This window comes from Aulostomus chinensis, chromosome 22 (assembly GCF_037954235.1).
Source record: "Aulostomus chinensis isolate RoL2024-O1b breed Wild chromosome 22, RoL_Achi_v1.0, whole genome shotgun sequence".
Lineage (NCBI taxonomy): Eukaryota > Metazoa > Chordata > Actinopteri > Syngnathiformes > Aulostomidae > Aulostomus > Aulostomus chinensis.
In genome coordinates, this window is record NC_141341.1 from 837,501 (window position 1) to 863,105 (window position 25,605).

The 25,605-nt window shown below is 49.5% G+C and overlaps 1 protein-coding gene across 4 annotated transcripts in view; it reads right to left on the minus strand.

Moving 5' to 3' along the window:
• The window catches only part of LOC147240198 (zinc fingers and homeoboxes protein 2-like), a 90,189-nt gene that overhangs the window by 56,984 nt on the left and 7,600 nt on the right, over positions 1-25,605 (minus strand). For 2 of the 4 annotated variants that reach the window (XM_086192833.1, XM_086192830.1), the window contains exon 2: positions 8,689-8,851. The exons of 1 other annotated variant lie outside the window; for it this stretch is intronic. The gene's annotated coding sequence lies outside the window, so the exon portion shown is untranslated. Of the gene's footprint in view, positions 1-8,688; positions 8,883-25,605 lie in introns of all 4 variants that reach the window. One more of the 4 variants, XM_086192831.1, reaches the window with a different exon arrangement.

Sequence of the window (25,605 nt, forward strand, 5' to 3'; positions counted from 1 at the left end):
GTGGTTCGTCCACAGGGCAGAGGACAAGATAGAGGCTCTTCTCTATGGAAGAACACTTCAGCATGGTAACTTCAGACTCAGCCATGTTCAAAGAGTGTTCATCCAGTGGTCATTCATTATCCTTTAGCTGAGTTTGGCAATTGTGGATTTTTGCTAAAAGGAAACTTATTAATCTTTTTTATACATTTATTATTGATCTTCAGTTGGTCCTTCTGTCTGATGACTGGATGAATCGCTGGAGCAGAACACTTGATTACCTTCACGGCGGAGGCCAGGTCAATACTTCAGAGCTGTTAAATGGACCTAAGCCTGTCAAGTGTGCTGAGTGCAGTTGTGTAACCGTGTTCAGGGTGGAGGTCTCCTTCAGGCAAACACACGAGCACTCGGTCCAGTCCGGCTGTTTCTGCTGGTTCAACACTTGAGGAGGTTTTCATGGAAAAATCATGCCGCACCGATGCAAAATAGCCCCTCTGACATCAAGCTCACAAAGGGGGGAATCAACAGGGGTAATACTGTGCAGATGCGGCCGTGGTCCAAGTCCAACTTTTTCTACACAGATATTGTTTTGTGTTTTGAGCCGGGGGGGGGGGGGGGATTTCAGCATTGAACCAAACAAGACAATGAACAAGTTCTAAATAATCAGAGTTGAAGTCAAGAATATGGCAGGCACCACCACTGCACCACCTCCGTCCTCAGGGAGTCCTGCTCCTTCTCTTTCCTCCATCCATCCATCCTCCAGGCGGCTCCGCCCTGCAGCCCCATCTCCATCTCTCTGTGGTTCCTTTCCGTTGTCACAATGCTTCAGTGTTCTAAGAACCACACCACTGCACCTCCGCTGTGGTCACGTTATTGTTGTCTGCACTGCTGGACTGGGATAAATTAGCATGTAGCTCCAGAGGAAATACAGAGCAGATACAAACCATTACACCCACCCAGCCTCCACCAGGACCTCCCTCAGAGCCTCGGGATGAGACTGCGGGACGACCAAACGACCCAACCACCACACCTTCGCCGTGTCCACAGTGACAGCAGTAATCACGCATCTATAAAAAAACCTGGAGGCTTAGAAGGTGCGAGGCAGGTTGGAGATTGCGGGTGTTGAAAGTGACCGATCAAAGAGATCAGCCACTTCTGCAGTCCAGTCTGTGAGGGGGCGGAGCCTGCGGGCCCTCCGCACACTAACAAGGATTCTTTTTTCTCTGGGATCTGTTTGAGAGGACGGTTCTTCACTCCTGCTCTGTGAGCTCTTGTTCCGGGCACGCATCACCAGGGCGGTGCCAAAGAGACAGGGCGCGATGTCGACAGACGACGGACTTCCAGCACATTCCCGCGTCCACAGTGACAGTGGCACTCAGACATGGACCAACATGTGGCTCTGCCATGGTCCTGGACCTCCAGTGCAGCGATGTGGCTCCTGTTATTGTGCATTGAGGGTTTTATTCTGAAAAGTTCTGACAGGAAGTCAGGTGAGTCAGTTGCTGGCTTGTTTGTTAGTAGTTAAACTAATATCACAGCATCTTTCATTACCTGAGGCAGTAGTAGTACTAATACCCAGATAAAATAGTATTCTGTGACAGTAGAAGTCTCTATACAACATTCTACTCAAGTACAAGAACAGAAGTATCTGATATTGAGTTAACTTACAAGTATTACAAGTACACATTCTACACAATGTTTGTGTACTCCAGTACACAGGAGTGTTCATTGACCTCTGAAGCTCGTGTTTAAGTGTGAAAGCGTGAATCGTCAGAATCAGAATCCTTAATTGTCGCTGTACGGGGGGGGGGGGGGGGGGGGGGGGGTACAGTGAACATAGCCAGAAGGAGCCACCGTGCACCACAGAAAAAAACATACAAGAAAAGATGCAATAAATAAAAATACACAATAAGTAACATGAGAACAGTAAAAATGTAGAAAAAAAAGATGAAAAATGTGCAAGATGCAAGTGAAAAAAAGTGAGAGGTGCAAAAGGAGATTTAAAGTGCAGAGAGCAAATTAAGGTGCAGTCCAGGATGAGGTAGTTTGGGGGGGGGGGGGGGGGTCCAGAGAGTTGTGTGTGTGCATTTGCTGTGTTTGTGGTGTTGGCAGTCCTCATTGCCCAGGGGAAAAAACTGTTCGTGAGTCTGCTGGTGCAGGACTTAATTGACCTGAAGCGCCTGCCTGGGGGCATCAGGTCAAACAGGGGGTGGGCGGGGGGTGGGGTCGGCTGTGATGGCCTTGGTTCTCCTGAGGCAGTAGGATGAGGAGATCTGTTCCAGGGTGGGCAGAGGGCAGCCGATGATTTTTTGGGCGGTGTTTACGACCTTCTGCACCGCCCTCCCATCCTCTGCTGTGGAGCCAGCGTACCACACTCCCAGACTGTGGGTCAGGACGCTCTCCACGGACGAGTGGTAGGAGCCCAGCAGCAGCTCAGAGTCCAGGCTGTTCTTCCTGAGGACGCCAGGAAGTGCAGCCGCTGCTGAGCCTTCTTCACCAGGGCCCTGACATTGTAGGTCCAGGAGCGGTCGGAGGAGATGTGGGTGCCCAGGAACCTGAAGGTGGTGACAGTTTCCACCTGTTCTCCATTCATGAGGAGGGAGGTGTGGTCCTGTCTGTTCTTCCTGAAGTCCATAAGTTCTTTGGTCTCATGGACGTTCAGGGTCAGGTTGTTGCCTGAGCACCAGTGAGACAGTTCCTCTACCTCCGCCCTGTACGCTGTCTCGTCCTCGCCACGGATGAGTCCAACCACGGTGGTGTCGTCCGCATATTTGATAATGCGGTTGGTTGGATGGGTCGGAGTGCAGTCGTGGGTGTACAGGGCGAACAGCAGAGGGCCCAGGACGCAGCCTTGAGGGGATCCGGTGCTGAGTGAGAGTGTGGAGGAGTGTTGGGGTCCGAGTCTCACCGACTGCGGGCGGCTTGACAGGAAGTTTTTGATCCAGTTGCAGGTGGGAAGGAGGATACGGAGCTGCAGGAGTTTATCGTGGGGAATGTCCGGGATGATGGTGTTGAACGCTGAGCTGAAGTCCACGAAGAGCGTCCTCACATGGCTCTTCCCGGTCTCCAGGTGGCTCAGCGCTGTGTGGAGCATTTGAGGGATGGCGTCCTCCGTGGACCGGTTTGCCCTGTAAGCAAACTGGTGGGGGTGAGGGAGGGAGGGAGGCAGTCTCTGAGGCTGGGAGACTGATCGCTCAAAACACTTCCTGATGACAGACGTCAGGGCTATCGGTCTGGAGTCATTCAGGCTGTCGATGGCAGGTTTTTGGGGGTTGATGGTGGAGACCTTCAGACATGTGAATCATCATCTTCATCCTGTTTTCTAAAACTTTCTCTTCAAAGTAACTGAGGGGATCAGCTAAATGTAGAGGAGTGACATACAAAATATCTCCTTTGAAATGTAGTAAAGAAGAAGTACAAACTTCCCTAAAATGCAAATACTCGAGTTAGAAGCCGATACCACAGTACTTGATTAAAGATACTTTGTCTTCTCTTCACTCTAATACACTGGTGATGGCAGTATTGACCAGCTCCAGATACTGCAATAGTTCAGTAGTATCCAATATGACAGTAACAAGTACCGCTCCGGATGTGACCGGTTGATTGTGTGATGTCACAACCCTCCAGGTGTGACGTTGCTCAGGCAAAGTGTCGTGGAGTTGGTTGATCATTGGCCGGCGCCACGCGTCCGCGCACCACGGGATCGTGTGCTGACATTCTCAGAACTGTTTCTGAATGTTGTCCTCGGGTTCTGCACCTCGGGACGACTGCAGAACAACCTTGAAGAAGATTTATTCCCTCATTTTCAGTCCTGATAAGGTGTCTTGTGTCCAGAGTTGCACCTAAATCTCACGCAGGTGTTCAGTGGGGTCGGGGCGTGTGAAGGCCGAGGAGCGTGATTGATCCCGCTGTCACGGAGATCCCTGCACCCTCAATCATCGTCACTCTCTTTCTCCCCGTTACTTGTAAACCAAATGTTTCCGCCATCAAGGCTATGAAAGAGCAGAATGAGAGGGAATCTGAAGCAGACGGGAGGAAGATAGTGCCTCTAGTCAAGGGGAACGTAAGATGGCGTTGATTCTTTACTGAGAATTCTATGAATCCTACCGTCTCCACGTTCATCTGTTCGAACGACCTGTGGCTGCTCTGTAACCGCCCCCTGCTGCTGCGCTGCGAACTGCAAATGCAGGTTGGGGAATCCTCCATAACGTTGAGGGAGTTTGCTGGCTTGGCTGACGGCTGTGTTTTCCTCTCCTCTAACAGAGAGGGTGATTTGACTGATGCTCATAACAGATTGTATCCCAGCAGGAGAGCAGCTAAAACGCTTGACGCACCGCGGCTCTCCCTAAACTGTCTAACAGTGGCAGCGCTCCACCTTGTAGATTTGGAATAGCAATTTCAAATATTTCCCAGCAGTCTATCTCCAATTGGCCTTCGCTGGGAGTTGTGTTTGATATCAGCTAAGTATCTCAGCGTACCACCTCCGAACACCAGAAATATGAGCCAGGCTCTGTGAAACCGAACCCTCGGGAGAGTTTCGACACACCTGAGCCCCGTTCAGGGCTCTGATAGATCCTAACCCATTTAAACCAAGGTTTTACTGCTCCCTCGCTGACTCAGTTCAGCCAGTCAGACTGTTTCCTTCGACGGGGAGACGGACAACCATCTGCTTCAGTCCACTCCAGTAAAAGCTGCAACAACTCACCGATTAAATTAATCAGCAACTATTTTAATCATCAGTGTTTTTTCAATTAAAAATCTCAAACATTTGCTGGTTCAAAAACCTCATAAATATCTAGTAATCAAATATATTTGCTGTTTTTTTGCGTCATGACAAGTGTTTGTGTTTTGGAATGTTGGACAGACAAAAGGACGAGGAGAAATAGTGATGAGAAGCATCTTTTAGAAGTTCGCCTCGATGAAATCGACAGAGGACTGAAGACGCGTCATCTCCGTCAGTAACCGTCACCTGTGTTCGGGCGGCGTTCCAACAGCTTTCCCAGACAGTCTCGTCGTGTCGAAACTGGCACTTAAACCTTCACTTCACTTCTCAGGCAGTTCATGATATGGACGCAACTTAGTGAAGAACAAAGGGGGGGCGGGAACACAGATTTCAGATGACACATTCACAACACCCACAACTACACAACATTTCACAGCAGAGGGAAGAAAAAACAACCTAAGAAGTTCAAAAGCAAACAGCTGAGACTCGGAGCGCCGGTCTCAGCTGGTACGGCTGCAGGTGTGTTGGTGGGAAACTAAACCGTATATATAGAGAGAAATACTGCGTGGTGGTGAAGTACTGCAGTTGAGGTTTAATACTACAGCTGAGTGAGAGAGGTGAGCTGCAATCTGGCTGGCCACAATCACTGCCCACACACCTCCTCCACAGGTGTGTGTGTGAGTGTGTTGATTTCAGGGTGAGTCATTCTCTCCCACGTAGTCGATACCTCCACCAGCGGTTGTGGAAATCCCATCCCACCGTACCATCGCCGCTGATAGAGATGCCGCTCGCTTCATGCAACGCTCAGATTCAAGACGACTGCAGCAACATTTGGAGGTAACAGATGGCAATTTTATCAACACCACCGAGTGACACAACATTAATCGAGCTGCCTTTGTTTCCCACAATTAATAACAGCCACAGCAGCAGACTGTTGATGTGTGTACAACAAGGAGGTTTTTCAGGAGAAAAATACTCTCAAAACAAGAGTGCATCAGTTTTCACGGGGCCGAGGGTCACCACAGTCTCTCAGCGCTGGAGTGACTGAGCAACTCTCCAGCCAATGATGAAGGTGCGGGCCAGGGAGAGCAACCCGCCATGAGCCATGTGCTTTCATCCCGGCTGCTTCGTGGCACCTTCCATGCAAATATTTTTAGCAGGACTGACCCGACTGCACTCCATCACCCTGCCAGTGTTAGCATGGCGCTCCACCCCTTCAGCTTCACACAGCCCATTCAATAAAGCAGAAGGGCTGAGAAAAGAAAGGCTCCCGAGCACCCGGTGGGGCTGGCACCGACCTGCAGGCTGGCGGAGGACCAGCAGCCTGCTGAAGAAGCTGACTGGACCGCAGCCAAGTGGTGGTAAATTCTGGCGGAGGATGGTCAGGTTCTCTACTCCGGCAAGCCCTCCGACTGGTGACTAGGATTCGGTGTTGGTGCTGCCATGGAAATGTGAAGTACAAGTTGCTGAAGCTTTGAGGAGTTAAAACTTCCAGCATATTAAAGCATTTTTTGGACTGATTAGATGCTCCTGCAGAACAGCAGCGAATTCAGAGCTGCAAACAGACCGACGCAAAGAAGCAGGACGAAGACAGAGCAGATAAACGCGCATCGCGTTTGGGTGGAAGAGGTTGTGAACCCGGAGGTCCGAGAGTCTGGGACCATCAGCGCTGAGCTACCAAGAGTTCGAACTGTCAGAGGACGTTGGAGGAGATTTGATGGTGTCAAATTCCAGGCCTGGAGAGGGAAGGACGCAACCATAACACCACAATAAAAAGACTACAATTCTAAAATCCTCCAATGTTCACTTGGTTAAACAAAAACCTAAAGAAATCATAAATGTTTGAAAGAGTGGAAATGATGACAGTAAAGTTCCCTCGAGAGCTGAACCCTTTGACGTTTGAACGGTTCCTGCAGCTGAGGGTGAAGGAGATGATCGTCAGAATAAACGTGAGGACCTTCGATGACCATCAGCGGTGACCACCCAGAGTCTGTGCGCAGAGCTACCATGAGCTGAAGAACTACTCCTCCCATAAGCCACTGCAAACCATATTTCTGGCCGGCTGTCGTTTGACATTCGTAGGTTTATGACCAACAGACCACTTTGCAGTTGCCAGCTCACTGATGTCATTTATGGCGATGGTGGGAGCTTGACTGGCGGATGGTGGCAAGTTCTGTAAACATCTCCATGGTAACAGTGTGCTCCACCACTTAGAGATGGCGCTGATACCCTTCAGGATTTTGGGTGGTGTAGTAATTCTCCATGAGACCACTAACAAACAGCTTGATGACAGAGGGTCGTGTACGGGAGCGTTGCTAGGAGTCGCTCGCCAGTGGAGCGCTGATGACATCACAGCTGATCATCAGCTCCTCTGTGGAGAACGTGGACCAGCATCTGAACCTTCTAATTAGAGAGAAGCAGTTGTGATGCCGCCTCAGCAGGTCACCTGAGCAAACACGCCTCCATTTTCAGGCGCCACAAGGAAAAACAGCCTGAATTCTTTTAGCGTCAGTCGCCAGCGAGCGTTTCTGTCTTGTTTGTGGGAAAAACACATCCAGCCAATAAGAAGCACGGGGCCTTTTCACACAGAGAGCACTGACTCGGTTGAAAAGATCCACAAGTGTGTGTTGTCCAGACTCGCCCGGCGTAGCGGCAGCCCACGTGGCGGCTCCGACTACAAAGTGGCTTCAGAGAAATGCCACAGGGGCACCGGAGGCTGTGGATGCTGCCATGTTTAAACTGTTACGGCATGAACCTGGTGAACCGAGGATGTTGGTTCCAGCTGGATCGACGCTGTTTCCCCGGCAAACACACACACACACACACACACACACGCTCTCTCTCTCTCTACCTGATTCAAAAACCATCGCACAGTCTCTTCTTTCCGCCATCCATCATGCCTCTGGCTGTGTTGAAGTATGCATCTCTTTCCCTGCAGTATTCCTTCTCTTCTCTGCTCTTGGATCGTTCCATTCTTCCCTCTCGACAGGGTTGTCCTCTCTCGTCACCTCCGCTCTTCCTCTCACCATCTACAACTCTAGAAAGGCCAACCAGCAGAAAGCTGGACCCTGTTTGGAGTTTTGGAAATGAAATGTCACATCTTTTTAAGTGTCACGCTGACTTTTTCCTGGAGCCTCCTCCTGAGCAGGAAAGGTGTTTGGCCTTCATTTATCCAGAAATCTTCATCCATCGTTTCCACTTAGTCTCTCTCTGTCTCTCTCTCTCCCTCTGTCTCTCTCTCTCCCTCTGTCTCTCTCGTAATTCTACTACATTGCTACTATGATGAGGTTTGTCTGCAGGACGACACGAAAACTGAAGCCAAATTTCATCAGCCTTTGACGAGGGGCGGGGCCAGGGCACGGACAGACGGGATTCTTTAGCTCGGTGTAGATGAGTGTCCTGTCACAGAGCCTCTCCTTCAGCGCTCAGTAACAGCCAGTATTCAGGTTCTCAGCCACTAAAGGGTGCGGTTTTTAGAATGCCGTTTATATTGTTACTGCAAAAACTACCACAAAACACTGTGATGGGGTTTAAAATCGATACCAGCTGCTTTATCTCCGTCTCTTAGACCATCAGCACGACAAATCTCAATGGTGGGAACAAGTTCTGTCTGAAGGTATTTTTCTCTCTGTGGTCTCTAGGGCGGCTCCACCATCGCTGCGGGTCTTCAGGGCTCCCTGATGTGATTCAGCGTTTTGGTTTGACCCCCAACCCCCAGGAACTGAACCCTACTGAAACTTATCTGTGTGCCGGGAAGTGAATCTTCCTGCATTCTGGAGTCACAAAGAAGTACTGAAGGAGGAGAAACATCTCAGCGAGCTGAAGACCCCTGTCACCTGGGGTATCACATGATCCCGGCCATATTGACACCAACGTTAAAACTACAAAGCTGCAACAATCCTGCATGTCGGCACTTCAATAAATTCAACATCAGCCACGAATACAACACATCGCTTGGATCGTCCAAAACATTAAAAGCTTCTACTCACTGGACTTCCTCAAAGGGGAGGGGCTTCATTAGAGAGGGAGTGGCTCTTCTGAGACCCCACCCCCTCCAGGTGCTGTGCGTCCTCCTTGGTTTCACGTCTCACTCTGGCTGAGATCGTCCCGGGTGGGTGATCCTCCCGCCAGCAGCACTCTGGCCTGCCGAGCCTGGAAGGCGATGAAGCGGAGAACAACAAATCTGTGACACGGAACAGGAAGCTGATTGTTGGGGTGTGAGCGAGCGGCGGCAGGTGTGAAGGCATGACAGGTTTACACAGTCAAACAGGGAAGATGGAGGTGTTGATGGCAGTTTTCAGTGTGTGTGTGTGAGGGAGATGGAACCCAGTATGGGCCTGAAAACTGCACCAATACAACTTGGCCCAAAAAGACGGCGGTTACCGTGGCAACGTGCCAGGAAAGAAAGGTGGAAGTGACAAAGAGAGCAAGAGACACAGAGAGAGAAAGTGATCAGAAAAACAGAAGCAAGGAAAGTAAGAAAGGAATCGAGTCTTTCAGCCGAGCGGCGGCACCGCGAGCAGACGGCGGGGGGATTTTGGAGGATTCGCCGCCACACTTCAAGTCTAAACTCCTTCAACTGTGACCTTGATTGCTGGTGACTTTCAAACTGCTGCCTGTGACGCTGCACCAACCGCGATACGAGAGACGATTAAAAAAAATCATGCCGTTGCCCTGACAACAAGACCTCAACCGTGTGGATGTCCCAGGTCAGAGTGAATGAAGCTGCCAGGAGGGACTAATGGTTCTGGTTCTACCGGTCCAATCCAGTCCTGATGTCGAACCTGTGATGAGTTTCATGGGGTGACGCTGAGCTGAGGGGGGCGTGGCTACCAGCCAGAGAAGAAGTGCATATTTACAGTGATGACAACCAGTAGAAGTACATCAGTTACTTTTAGGGTTTTTAATACACACACACACGCACAGAGGTTCGTGTGTTTCCAGTGATATGTTTTGTTATTGATAACTTTGACATTCACGCCGTCAGCGATTCTCCGGCCAGTCCGACTGCAGCGGCGGCAGCTGTGTTGCTTTAGCCTGATGATGTATTGACTCTCCTCATATTTGTTGAGGACTGTGGTTTGTTCTTCTTAGGTGAGGTATGCGGCCCCGGGCTTCTCCATCAACGCCGCTGCTTTTATGTGAACACACTCGTACTCCACTGACAAAACCTGGAGTCACTTAAAGTCTTGATGACCACCTCCGTGACGCTGCGTGGTTCAGTCCGCCGCTGGGCCAGATGTGATGCTGTCATCACTCCACCGCTGCCTCAGATCTTAACACTGTTCCTTTAAGAATGAGTGTGTGTGTGTGTGTGTGTGTATGTGTGTGTGTGAGTGTGTGTTCAGCAGAGAGAGAGGGAGGTGAAACCTGATCATATCAGGATTCTATGTAGGAGCAGACTACTGCTGCCTCCTCTAGGAGGCGCTAGAGAACACACACGTCCATGTGTGATGTTCGTTCCATCAGTCTGACTCCCTGGAACCACCAGGTGGCGCTATGGCTTGTACACGTCTTCATTAAAGACCTGATCATGTGACTCCAGTTACTTCAGCTTCCTGTTCTATGGTCAGACATCCAACATGGCCGCCTCCTCGCCACGGTAACCTCTCAGTCTTTCCAGCGACCCATCACCAGGTTCTGAAGGAGGTTCTGACCTCGTCTGAGAGGATCTGGTCCACTAGGATGAGGACATTAGTGCGTACAATAAACGTGTCATTTCCTGTTGCCACCAGGTGGCGCTACGACCCATCTAGCCCAGGATGTGGGGGGGGGGGGTTCTTCCATGCACCTGGCTCCGCCCCTGCCTTTGCTTGATAGTTCTGACAGACACACTTTTATTCTGAAAGTTTTCATACTTCAGGAAGCTTAAGAGCTTCCAGCGACCAGTCAGCGTGTCAAGAGTCAAGGTGGCCACGAGTCGACCTACGGGAACACAGACCTGGTGTTCACCTGCATCCTGTTCTGGGATGGAGCTCCTTTAAGAAGGACTCACCAGCAGTGTATTCCCCCGGATGTGTGTGTGAGAGTGTGTGTGTGTATGTGTGTGTGTGTGTGTGAGTGAGAGGGAGAGATCACTAGAGGACAGCGGCGCACCAGGAGAGAGAGACGGAGGAAGAGACAACAGGTCTTTTCCAGAGAGTCTGGATCCCCTCAGGCCTGACGTCACCACAGTGATACTGAACAGCTCCACTGTGTGTGTGTGTGTGTGTGTGTGTGTGTGTGTGTGTGTGTGTGTGTGTGTGTACGCATCTGCTGAAGCAATGTGAATTTCATGTACTTAAAAAGGGGTCAGTTCTGCTAAAGTGAAGGAACATTCCCACGTCACCTGTCCCACTAGTACTACGTTGCTCTGGTACTAGGACAACATTACTACAGTACTGGTACTGCAGTAATGCATATACAGCTGCTGTCATGAGGGACAGCAGTTGATCAGATTGAGTTGGATTCTTTGTCTTGATGGTTTCCTGGTCAGTCGTCTACGTGGGGAGAACGTTAATAATAACTAAAATACTTAGCGCCACACACGCCTGCCATCATGGTTGCACGTCTGAACGATGCAGCGTGTTACTCTGCATGGGGGGGACACGTCAGAGCGTCGGAACAGCATCAGTCCTTCACAGATATATTGGTGTGATTTGCTCATTGTTTCTTCATCATAGATGAGAGACAAAGTAAATTTATGGGCTTTTCTAAAGTTTCAGAAAATTAAAAAAAACATTTCTAATATTTGTAATGTCGGGGTGTTTTTCAGTATGTAAATATCATAAAAGCTTGTTTTTACACACAAAATGTCAACATCCTACTTCTACCAAAGCAGGGGTCTGGCCTTCAAAATAATGCAGCAAAGCTTTAATATTCCTGACTTGCTGTCCGCTAATCGTTCGTTTGTACTCCATGATGTGTAATATTTGCAGGGAATACTCCTCAGTTGTACATGGAAGGTGCAAGTCTCCAAACTCTTCTGATTCTAATTTCCTCGCCCATCATGTCTGCTGGCACGTGGCTACCTGCAGGAGCTGCTAGCTACAGCAGGGCTAAGCGGAGCTGTGCTCCTCTAACTTTAACTCTGACATTCTTTCAAGTCACCCACACGCCAATAAATGTCCCTGACGTGTTGTCAAGCAATTCCTGTCTTGATTACTTGAAAATGCCTCGATAAATCTTGTTAAGGTCTAGTTAACCTTTATCAAAGCGAGTCATTCCCAATAATCAACACAGCTACACACACAAGCAGCTGGTCCTCACGTCTCCAGCTGTGGCCTAAGTGGGTCACATGTCTCGCCCTGTATGTTGCAGGTCTTGCAGTCTGTTTGCATCACACGTGTGGTCCTGCTGTCCCCTCCCACCATCGTGGCAGCCGCCATTCAAACTTGCTGCGATGCTCTTCTGTCCATCCTGGACTTCCTGTCTGGGTCAGCCTGACGCAGGAAGGCTCAGGTTGGTGCGAATGCAGGCTGGTCCGGTCCGAACCGCTGCACCGATGAGTCGCATACAGTTAATTTAGGCTGAGACGCTCATCTGGATATTTCTGCATATCTTAATTAGTGGTTACACAACATGCAGATGAGCCAGGAGGCCCTCATTAATTAGCTTTGTTTTTTTCCTTAAGTGGCAGCAATGGGGGGGTGGGGGGTGGATGACGGTTCTTTAATTTGGTCCAAACCCAAATTTAATGAATCAGGTCATTAAAATGATGAGGAGCAAGTCAACAGCGAGGGTCTATGGAGGTGAGCTGGAGCTCAGCTGACACCTTCAGGTACGTTCTTGTTTCATCATAAAAGCTCCAACAAACACTGGAAGGTTCCGACCCGACGGACCGCAGAGGTGGAAGATACGGGCTGTTACGGTCCAGGCTATGCCTGAGCCAACGGGCTACCGTTCCAACTAGATGTTCCTCCTGTCTACAGCAGGTGATGAGACACACAAAATGAGTGTCTTCCAACTCACCTTCAGATGAATTTCTCACCAAGACACGCGTGAAGGTGACGGGACACCTGAGAACTGCAGAAAGCCTCCAGGTGGACGCACGAATCAGGAGAGATTCCCTTTTATCCCTAAAATAAAGAGAACTTTCTACAAATGCAGTGCTTCCTGCAGGTTGAGAGGGTACCTCTGGTTCAACAAGGTCGGTGAACAAAAATACTCAGTATTGAAATAAACTTCAATCTTTCAAAAAAAAAAAATTCAAAGTTGGCACTTCCTGTCTGAGCAACTGCTCCAAGAACATTTGTTGGAGGCCAAGAGACAGAAGACAGTCTCAACTTGGTTGAGTTGGTCCAGTTTCTATGTTGCAGGCAACATGAAGAACTGATGAGGAGCAACAACCAACAGGGTAGAAGTGTTTAAAGGGAGGGCCTTGGGTCGGTCACATGATCAGAGATGTTCACTCCATTTTAACTCACTGCGACGTCGGTGCTGACGCCCGCTGCTCACTCGTTAGCCAGCAGGCCAACAACAGGACCGCGGCGTTGGAAAGCGCCACCTGTTTCCACAAAAACCAACGCTAGCCAGGATCAATGGCGTGGCAAGGTGGGCGGAGCAACAGATGTGTGCTGTAAAATCAGTGATCAGAAAACTAACACAAAAATTGGGATAATAAAGTCTGAGACAGGGAGACACTGAGATGTGCTCCCCTCCTGAACATCACGTTACGCAGGAGAGAGCAACCGGTAAATATCTGGATTCGTGGCGAGCAGTCGATACCGAATTTTTGCAAGGTGCAAAAATATCTAGAAAAAAATGAAACTATCCCAAACTATGAATGTTCAATAAAGAACTTTAGAATTTTTTCAAAAAAAGCTGACTTAGCTCAAATCTGTAGCTACTGGATTCTTAACCGCAACGCAAGCGTCACGTCGTCCAGCACCCAAACGTTCACGTTCTCCTGACAGTCCCGCCATGAAACGAGGGGAAACATCAGCGATGTGAAGGAGCTTCTGCACAGCTCAATCTGCGTCTTCTTCCTCCACAGCAACGAACGCCGCTGAGTAACAAAGGCGGAGCAGGTTTCATTAGTGGCCTGGACAGCAGTTATTGGAGCAGGATACCAGAAATCTCATGTTGCTGAGGACTCAATATGTCAGGATGACCGGTGCTCGACCCAGCTAATAACAGGACGGGACAAAGACCAGCAGCTGAATAGAAACCGAGAGAGAGAAAAGCGTCTTCCCCACCTGCTGAGAAAGTAATAAAAACAGAAGCCAGGGCTGCGGCGGCGCTGCAAACACACCAGAGAGGGAAACATGGAGGAAGATTTCATTGACTGTATTCAGGCAGCGCGCCAGCTCGCTCTCCGAAGGCCCTTCAGACGCCACCGCCACAACAATCACGGCCGCTTATTTGCAGTCGCATTGTGTCAGACGACTAATAAAACCACTATCGCAATCTCAGTCAGACAATATCGGTTTGAGAATCGCAGCGGTTCTACAGAAAGAGGAGAAACTATATGAAGCCGGACGAGTGTCATCGCTTCTGCAGTCATGACGACGACGTGCAGCAAAGTCAGAGGTTCATCTCGCCTCCTTTGGGATGTTCACTCGTGTGACAAGTACAGAAGCTCATTGTGATCATTCCAGTCCAGGTCATTTCATTGCCCCATAACCTTCCAGCTCATCTTACATCCCCATTTAGTGAGTTTTCTGTTAAATCTATGAAAAAGATTAAATTAACCACGACTCAAGTAGAGCTGGGTATCACCACTGACCTCCCGATACGATACGATTCCGATACACTAGGTTCCAAGTCGATGCGATTTCCGATACGATTCGATCCAATATTTTAGTTACAATACCAATTTTGCTTTGGTAATGGAAGAGCTTCTCAAAGGACTGATGCTGTAAATTCAATAGTAAAAGTAACCCTCTACCCTGCTGCATCATTAAATATTAATATTTACATTGAGAACTGAGCATTAAACAATAGTTATACAACATCATGCACTTTTTATTTAAATATACGACCGTCATTCAAAACAAAAGGGCAACTTAGACTTCCACAAACCGTCAGCAGCTCAGCAGGAGGACTCGCGGTGTGGTGAGCTTCAATCGCCCGCGTTTGTCAACGTGGGACATGAGGGACCAGTGACTGTCAGTGGACTGAGAGGCGATGGTCAAGCAGGAATCGTAGCTCTGCTTGTCCAGCTGTCACCAGCGATGGCAACTCTCTCTGCTGATTTCAGTGCAGTTGCGACGTTGTTTTTAACTTCTCTGAACATCTTTGAGATTGTGACTTGACTCAGTTGTTTCCGTGTCAGTAGCACATAGCGTGGTTCCAGTGTGGACGGGGGTCTGAAGCCTACATTTTCTACCTCACAGGATGGTCTGAGGTCCTTGCAGATCAAAACTGCCAGAGCCAAAGTGATGTTCTCTGCACGTGGAGGCATGGACGGAAACTTGGTCCCAAATGCTGTCTCCAGCGAGGGTTGTTGCAGGGACTTGTAGTTTCCTGGTTGCTGAGTGTCCTCTGGGTGATGCCTCGTCACATGGCTCCAGAGATTAGTAGTATTTCTGTTGTACTTTACTTCTACTTTGCACATTTTGCACACAGCGTTATTTTTGTCAAGTCGAGTGCAGTTTTCTCGCTTCTTAAAGCCGAAGTGCTGCCAGACACCGGCTCTTAAATTTGCCGGCTATTAAAGTTGCGCTTCCGCCATCTTGCTGTTCTCTGATCGGAGGCACATGGCCTGGATCTGGTGAGGTCTGATCATCTGACTGCAGTAACGTTGCACTAAGCACTAAATCACGCCAGACTAAAGGGGCAAACAAAACAAAAAAATAAAGGGGTAAAATCTGATGCATTTTAAAAGATCGATACTGGGATTTATGTATCGATAATCTTTCCTACAAATGTACATCGATAAAATATCGGTATGTAGACATTTTTAACCCTCCTCTAGACTCAAGCGCGTTCTGATAATCGCGTGAATGAAACAGAAGTCAACCCTTCCTCTCCACAGGTGAGCAAACACCACTGTTTAATTCTCAGCTGCTGATGAAAGACGGTAGCTTCATGAAGCAGAAGATAGAAAACACAAAAATGTAAATATTTTTATCATTAACAGAGGAAAATACTGCTTTAAAGTGGTTCTGCGCTTTCTTTACAACAGTTACAAACAATGGCAGTTTATTTTCTATCATCTATGGATTTTTTGGACTAGGATACATATCTAACATCAGAGGGAACATTTGCTTTGGCGTAATTACTTTCGTTTCCACTGAAAACCCCATTAATACACTAAAGGAGCCGTTTCAGGTGGAATCGGGCTGAGGATTTTTTTCCTGAGGAGGCAGAAGTAGACGGGTGTGTAGGCAGGGTGTCTCTGCAGTGCCACAACACTTCATCTGAAACAGCATTTTGACACCCAATTAGCCTTCAACAAATACTGCTCCTTCCTGTATTTTGAAAACTGCAGTAGGACTCATTGAGATCAGTTCTGATTAACTGTGCAGCCCTCCAGGTGGTAAGAATTTATATCTAGTACTGAGAAGTTCTACCCAGTATTGCAGCAGTACTTTGTTTAACTGCATGGGTCTGGTCTAGTGTCATCGGCATGCCGGTGCTGATACCAGCATGGTGCGGTTCTGACTTTTCACTGATGAAACAATAAATCGATACCCAGCAGACTAATTGAAGGTGAGCGAGCGACAGTCGCAGCCCCGCCGCCTCTCACACACGAAGGGAACGACCAGCGCCTGAAGGGAGGGAGACGTTCCTCAGCACCACCACCACGTGCTTTGAAAACGGCCTGCAGTGGAGTGAAGAAGGACGACGACAAGTAAGTCTCAGAGTGTTTAACACCTGGAACCATACTCAGAACACACACACACACACACACACACACACACACACACACACACACACACACACACCAGCAGGAGGACGTTAGTGCAGCGTTTGATGCAGCAGAGACGGAGCCAGACGGAGGAAGGGTGCAGCGGTCTGTTTTACCCGAGGGGTCTCGTAGTTGTTTGGGGCATAAACGGATCATTGTGGGGGCTTGGACTCCTAAACTCCCAGCAGCTCATGTGTTCTGTGCCACCGTGGTATCACCACAGCTGTCAACTGTAACGCACCTCAGCACCACAAACTCTGTAGGTTTGCCGTGGTTTTAGTGTTCAGAGCGGGGGGGTCAAACTCCAGCTCAGGTCTGCTAATGAGCCAACAAACCGCCTCTAACGGAGCTGCCAATGCATAAACACACTTAATGCGGCTGGTTGAAGTCCACCTGTTGCAACACGGCGCTGCAAGAGCCTGTTACCAACCAATTAGGACCGGCACAGCAGAGCAGGGGGGCTCATGACTATCACCGCACATGCTCAGTCTGGGGAAGGGGGTGTGGTGCTGAGTGTGTGTGTGTGTGTGTGTGGGGAAGGGGGGTGAAGCTGAGAGCGGGCGGCTGTTTAACTCCTCCCCCTCCTCCTCAGGGGATCACACGTTGTTTGTACTGTATTTTTGCACCACATGACTTGCAGATTTTTTTCTCCCCTCTTTTTTAAACATTTTTCCTCCCCTCCCTCCGCTCGCTGTACGAGCGCCGTTCCTGCCAGGCACTAAAGGCAAAACAGCTGTGGCAGTGCCGAGCAGTTCCCCATTAACCCAGGAATGATGCCAACAGGAAATTCAGATAAGATGCAGATGAGTGGAGGAGGCAGGCGCCAACCGAAAACCTCGCCGCTCACCAGAAACCGGTCGAGAGCTTCCAGACGCCGCCACCGCCACCGCCACCGGCACTCACCACTTCAACAGTCAACAGCTGACTACATTGCAACGGGTCTAAGAACCTCCTCTGATAAAACGTCTGGGCAGTGAGGGAAAAGTGCGTTTCAACAGAGATTATGAATGTTCTCATACCATTAGCTTAAACACATGAAGCCATCAGAGAGGAAGACTGCTGGTCTTCATCACAGCGCCGTCGCAGCCCTGATACCAAACCGGATGAACGCAACAAACTCCAGAGGTGCTTTAACGCCAGCGTGCAGTATTTGATCTGGAAAACACTAGAAACTGAAATGAACCGAACGCGTTCACCGACACTTGGCTGGAGAGCAGCCGAAACAATCGGACTTTTCAGCTTCCACCGCTGCACTGCTGGAGCGAAGTACTACAAATACCACCTCGCACGATGATGTCACTGGACCATCAGCTAAAGAACTTCAACTCGAAATACTTTATTAGTTGCCAAAAAGAGAATTTGAGGTGCAGACAAACATACAAGTTGAGTCCTTCACAAGTTTAAGCAGAAGCTAGAACTAAATCCCTAGTTGTTGTGCGCCGCCACCATGAGATCACAACCACCTGGACCTTTGTTCCGCTTCCAGTTTGTCCTTGGCGAATACCAAATCTAATACCTAAACTTCGATAACAGCTACCAATCTGATACCAGCGCATTTAAAATCCTAACATATTCTGATCTAATCTTCAAGAGCTGTAAACTACTGAGCCTGTACTGACGATGGATGACCACAGAACTGAAGGCACCCAGGAATAAAGGACGTTCCTGCCAGCAAAACTTTGTGCAGCGACTCCACGAATCCTCCTCCACCCTGTCCTCGGTGGAGGACAGCAGCAGCGTCTTCACTGGGCTCCTCGTGGGATTCATCGCGTCGCTTCAAAGAGGCTTCCAACATTTGTTGCTGCACTTCGTTCACCTCATTGAAGTCACCGTGCCGGCATGGAACCTCCACAGGATGGTGGCGCCCCCCCAAACTAGAATCTGGGCCACTGAACAAGTCGCTGTTCTGCTGTTGGGATTCTCTCATGTGAACTCGGTGGCTCGCTAACAGGTCCTGTTGCTGCTGGCAGCCATCAATCACAGAGCAGCGAAGAAGACGCAGCCACCGCAGGGGAGTCAGCTAGCAGAGCAGCTAACGCTAGTCGCTTCTTCTTCTTTGCTGCTGGAAGGTCTGTACTTTCTAGCAAAGCAGCAAATTCAGACATTAAAGACTTGGTACCGGATCAGATCTAGACTCACTGATGCCAAATGTTTTGTGATACTGCTGTCGCTATGGCAACAACTCAAACTTTGACAAATATTTTCACGTCAGGCTTGTGTCCCAGGGGACATTTGTGCCAAATCTGAAGAACTTCCTGAGACATAGTGTTCAGGAGAAAGGGCCAAACCAACAGGCAACCTGAAGAGACGCCGGCCCATGTCTAACCAGCAAGGAGCCGTGAAAATATACAAATATAATAATTACAAGAGTATAAATATGACAACGTCAAGTCAGGATTGATGGAAAGCAGCCGGCGCAGAGCTCACCAACAGAATCCACCACCACAAACCAGGAGGCCAAGAGCACAAGCGGACTCTAGTGACTCGGGTACCTTTGACTCGGCATCCCACATTCAGCATCTTTGGTATTTCTGGATGACAAACTCCTGGCTGGTCACCAGCTGCAGAGTGGAAGCAAGCAGACAGATTTGGCTGCTGCATCATTTCTCTCTCGTTTGCGTTTGACACCAGCAGAGGGTGTGGAGCCTGAAGGCACTGCGACCTCACACAGAGTGCATCCGGTCAGAGGTCAAATCTGTGAGTTTATACCAAGGAGGAGGGCTTCTCCCGCCACCTGACCTGAGGAGTGATTCACTAAGCACATGTTCTCTGGAACCGCAGCGATACAGTCGGATAGGGAACATCTGATTAACATGAGTGCAACGTAGCGTAGCGACACACCAACCAGACAAGGCGACAAACAATGTCAGATCTTCAGCTCATCAGCTACCAAGCACAAACGCACCACCGACAGATACCAACAAGAACAAAAATATGCAAACTGCTCTGATTAAAACGCGTCTGGAGTCACGGTGGACTTGTGAAGCCCCGCCCTCTTTTCCACCGTCACATCAATGCCAACGGCAACAGCAACATCACCACACAGAACATTTGCTCACTTATTTCTGTAAAAGACAGTTAAATACTATGAGAGAATCTGTTTTATTTGGAAACGTCTGGCAGTCGGAGTACGCTCAGGGGCGGGAGGCAAGCGTGTTAATATTGGGTGTTAACGGAGCGCTTTACACGCTTGTATTCCTGAAAAAGAAAACAGGCGATCATGGGCTGGTATGTGGGCTGGATTTTTGTCCCACTGCATCCCCGGAGAACCCTGAACGCACAAATTGCCTGTCTGTAATTGCTGTTTTCAAGCTAAAACAAAACCCTTTTCCAGCTCAAGCTCTTATTTACATCCCTGCTCTAATCCAGCCCGCCTGCCAGCACAAATATTCATGGAAGACAGAAAACTCTATTCTGCCTCAAACCCTTTAACCTTTGCTCTCCAGTCAGAGTCAAGCTGGTGAATTCGGTTCTAAGTATCTCTGCATCGTGGCATTAAAAAGCAGCCACGTCCCAGATGACACAGCCGACTGACCTGACTTTTCTTTATCGCTCCCCCCTGTAGGATGAAGAGGCTTCTATTAATAGCTTGGTGCAAACTTGGCCTATAGCTGTACAATTGGCCTGGTTTTCACGCCGCACTGTGCTGTGGAACAGAAAGCTTTGCCGTAACCATATTTCCTGCCTCATATATTTTATGCTGCTTTTTTATGGCGGCAATTACACCGCGCCACTCGTGTCTCTGCGGCAGCTTCAGAACAGAAGCTAACGAGAGCTAATACGGAACAATGTCCTGAGCTGGAGAGTAATTATCCTCGTGTTGTTGGTGAGGGCAAGACGATGCTGTCGCTAGGAATCAGAGGGATGTTACACTCCCTCTCACACACACACACACACACACACACACACTCAAATGCTCGAACAGCATGGGAGCATTCTGATAGGCCAGACAGCAGCAGGGAGCCAAGATGGGACAGCAGCCAATGAGGATGCAGGATCTGTGGTCAGCCTACAGCAGCCAGCCAATGAAAACATGGCTTCGGCTCCCCGGAGGCGGGGCATTTGAGGTCTGCCTTCCTTGTTTTGTGTTTTTGGCTGAGACTGGAAGCCACATTCCTGCCGTTCCCCTTGCTCCGCTCCTCGGCTGGTGGCTGAGTTCAATAGGTGAAGCAGGAACTGTGGGAAACTCAGGCGGGGGGCAGCAGTGGCACGAACATGGCAACTTCATGGAAATGGTAGCTAGCCGGTGGTGATGGAACCGTGAGGACGTGGTTCCTCAACCTTTCAGTCACCCTCAAATCTCAGGTTGCTAAATCATCGAAGGAAAAAATAAAAAAAGCTGAAATTTTGTTTTCATAAACCACAGAAAGTCTCTGATGCAGGTGAGACGTCAGAGGAGCCGAGTGGGAGTCAAGAGCACTTCTAAGAAATGAAGCAGCAACTCCACCAAGAACGCCGACGTGGATCCGAGTCACGGAGGTTCTCACGACTCCAGCGTCACAGCGGCCCAGACCAGCATGTCCACTCACATTCAGCCCAGCTGTGTCTGACGATCACGCACCTCCGGCTCACCTGCATCTCCTCGCATCCTCTTCACCAGCAGAAACACTACAACCAGAGCTCAGGGGTCAGGTTCCCACCAACAGTTTCACCCTCATGGCCAAAACATCCAACTTCTACCTACTTTGTCACAAATCAGTAAAATAGATTGGAACTTTTTTCCTCAGCTATCTGCTATTTCCTAGCTGGTTGTGAAGGCCGACAGGTCAACGATGAACCCTAACCAAAGACTTCAACTGTGTACTCATCCAGGTTTGTTTCCTGGGTGCTGATGAGGCTGACAACATGATGCATGTTTTACAACGACATGTTCATATTAATGCACATGGATCCAACAGGCTTGATAAACACTGTGGTATCCGTTCCCTCCATCCAGGGGTGATGCCGAGCCCCCACCAGGGCTACGGGACTACCTGGACCGGGGTCAGGTAGAACTGCATTCCTGGAGGAGCAGCAGAGTCCATTGGTCAAACGGTTTCTCTCCAGATTCACCAGCTGGGAAATAAACCTGCTGAAATACCAGGATGGAACATTCAAGTGAAACAAGAACTGCCAATGCTGAGAACCAGAGGGGGGGGGGCAGGTAGCTGTTGAGCAGATGAGTTCAGGAGCGACTGAGCTGATTCACTTGCTGATCCACTTCAGATTAAAGTGGGAAGAATTCAGCTTTGAGGAGGAGGTGCTGTGTGTGTGTGTGTGTGTGTGTGTGTGTGGGGGGGGGGGGGGGTCACGCGCGACCTGAACAGACCTCCAGGCAGTTTCTTGTGCTGCCTTACATTCGTCTCCACTCACTGAGGGGGGTGGTTTTCATGGGTGGCTCCAGAGTCATGTGACTAGTTTCATCATCATTAGCTTGCAGAACCTGAATGACACGTCACATCAACAGCAAGGACGCCATGACGGTCCGTCCACCTGATCCTCCTCCAGGTGCGATTTCAGGAAGAATCTTACTCATGCTTGATGGTGACAGCTTTCATGGTCCAGCTGACAGACATGGCGATGTGGCAGCACCATTTGGCAGACAACAAACCAATCGGAGGGCAGAACTGGTCTTGACAAAAACATGTAGTTAATCTGGCAAGTCACAGAAAGCTGGGTGGTGAGCCGGGGAACCCTGCGTTGCCGTGACCGGAGCAAGAAGACAGACGTTCATTTCCTGTAATGGTGATGAGTCGGGCAGAGAGCAGGACGGCGCCTAAAAATAGTCCCCATGGTTTACGCCTCATCTACGCTTCGCCAAAACAGCTTCTACCACATTAAAAAGTCAAGTATCAAACTACCCAGAGAGGCTGCTCTTTGCAGACATCTAAACCTGCGTCCCTCGCCGCTGTCTGGACGCTGCCTCAGACACAACAGACAGTCAAAGCAGAAAATACCATTGTGTTTGTGTTGGACTGGTTTTCTTTCCAAGTTTACATTTTGCATCCTGTCCCATCTTTCCTGGAACCTTTCCACTGAATATACACACGCTAATGATGCAGAGCCGCTGGAAAAACAAAGCACAGCCGCTGCACGTAGCCGCTGCACGTAGCCGCTAACGCTCCGCATCATCCTGACGGGAGCAGCTGAGCCCGACACGGGAAGTCCTCAGGAGCCATTTACTCTCAGCTTGTAGGGTTACAAGACATTTCTAACAGAAACACCTCCAGAACATCCTCCTACTTTGACTGAACTAACTGATGGTGTGTGTCTAGTGTGTTAAAGCCTCCACACACACACACACACACACACACACACACACACACACACACACACACCATCAGTTCAGATTTTGTCCACAGTGGCTCTGCAGAGAACGAGGTCACTATGACAAATACCTGCAGTACACTGACCTGCGTACTTAGTGCCAGAGTACGGCTCCACAGGGAGGGGGCGCGACGTTCCGGGCCCTGGTGGAGCAGCAGACTCAGCTCCAGGTTGCTCTCTTAGATGTGCAGCACGAGGTGACAAGGGAGGCTGTTTCAGCCGCAGCAGACCACAGCATTGTTAGGCTGTTGAGGCAGATTTCATCCTGAAAACAAGTTTCCCTCCATTTAAGTTGAATTTGATAATTCTGACAAAAGCTCAAGGATGAATTTTGTATGATTTGAATGCCTGGAATTTCAGATCTCCTTCCTTTGAACACGGCTGCTGTCAAGCAGCAACACAAACGTGCTACTGAAGCTGAAACGCTGCATCCACACTGCAGCGGCCATTACTCGTCATCTCTGGACAAAACTACTCCAGGAGAGCAGCACGGTTACTCCAACGCAACCACAGTCCGTCCCTCTACACCTCCCCGATGGCAGGAAGAAGCAACTTTCATTCAGGCTCGTTGTGGGTCAAGCTATGGTTCTGAGCTCCATGTTGTGGTGCTGCACAGACGTCCTCCTACACAAACGTTCACAATACTACACATCAACATTTACTCTCACAAATCCAACTGAAAGGAGATTTCCCTCCTCAGTGGTGCAGCTGTATAACCCGCCGGGGGCGGAGCAGCTCGCCACGTTACTTCCTCCTAGGATGTGACATTGACACACCTGCAATAAATGCTGAAGCTCTGACCACAAAACCAACATTCTGAGGACGAGGGAAACTGGCAACACTGCCAGAGAAGTATTACTGAAACATGAACGCACATTCACTGCGTCGCTTCCTCGTCATAAACGACAGATGAGGAGCAAAGATGAAGAAACCGGCTCAATACGACAAACTGATGCCAAGATATTTCAAGAGCGGCCGACACCGAAGACACGCTGCTGCCATCGTCCCTTCATCTAAGCAGTACGTCCTGAAGCTGACGGACATTCAACCACAGAAACTGTCTTTGCTGCAATAAAAGCATCAGAAGAAGGCGGCGACGCCACGGAGCCAACATGTTTCACAGGAAGGAAGGAAACTCTCACGAAGGTGTCTGAAATATCAGGATGGTTCTGGTTCTGCACACTTGAGCTCTCTGGTCCTGGTCCGGAAAATCAGGTCGGATCTGGTTGATCGGTAGTGGAAGGGTAGAGTTGGTTTTCATTGTCTTTGGTGAAGGAAGACGCCCCCCCACCACCACCACCACCACCACGCACACACACAATTATCTGAGACGCAGCGGTGTCCAGGGGGGAGTATCATGTTCAGCAGGCTCAGAGGGATGGAGCCTCGCTAGCAGCAGTGCTCAGGAAATGACCCGTTGAGTCCTTCAGTTACCACGGCGGCAAGGATGGCGAGGATGACAATGACTGCTGCAATCAACACTTGAAAGAATGACTTGGACACAGAGGAAAGATGGAGTCCCACTCAGGAACACGTATCAGCTCCCGAGTGAGTGTGTTCACACTTTCTATCCAGCAAGCAGGTCCTGAACCCGGACCGAAGCTCCCCTCACGAGCAAGAGCATCTGACTGGAACTCTGACCCTGACCTACTCTAACCCAGTCTAAAGCTAGCCTCACCTAAACTAACCCTGATCTAAACTAAGCGCTGCGTAGTCTCTCCAGCCTGAGGGGGCGGTGCTCTGTTATTGGCGTGCTTCTGGGTCAGAGGTGATGAGCTTGGTTGAGTCACGGGCCTGAGCTCAGAACCAAAGTGTCCTGAGACGATTCTACTCATCACAGATTGAATCTCTTTATGCAGAGGTGGAGGGGCGGAGCCAGCACTCGCTGCTGCTCAACATGTATGATGTAATTCAATCTAGTGGTGTTACTGACTAATGACATGTAATCATAATGTAATTATAACAGAACCGCTCTTGTTGCAGACCCTAAAAGTGTGTTTATGCAGATTGTGCGTCTGGCTTCAGATTAAAGCAAGAGTGGGGTTTAATCTCCGTCTCCTGCTGGGACCACCCTCTCATGAGATTAGCTGTTCTTATTAAGATTACTATCATCGCCAGGTTTCTAATTTCCACCATCTTAAGCCGAGACTTGCCGGGAGTCACAACATATCAAGCGCCAGTCGGCCCACTCGGACCTGGCAGCCGAGACACAACCAGCGCCGTCACTGATCAAAGCAGCAGAGGAAATGGGAGCGATGGATTTATGATTTATTATTCATTTATTCATGAGCAGCAGCAGCGACCCACCTAACCCATGAGCCGAACCCCTGACCCCAGCCTAACCCTGGTAAAGGTCTGGGTTTAGTAGCCATCGGTCACTGAAATAACTGGTCTGAATTCTCACCATTAATCAAATTTAAAAGCTTCAACCTAAAGCAGTCCTTCTGAAACAGTGGGGCGATGCTGGGGGGGGCGCGTGAACACGCTTTTTTTTTTGCCTTACTAGACACATGGAGGAATATTGGCCAGGCATGGAAAGACAGGTGGAGGGAGACGGAGGTCATGAGACAAACGACAGTCTCCCGAAGGCTCAGACGAGGAAACACAAGGAAGTGAATGTAGCGCTGGGCTTCCCCATGACTACGGTGGTGGTGGGGGGGGGGGGGGGGGGTGACTGAGAAGCACTGAACTAAAGGCTTCTCTAATGACTGGTGTGAGTTCTAGAATTGATAGTGTCAACCTCGGTTCTCTTCGAACCGGCCCACAG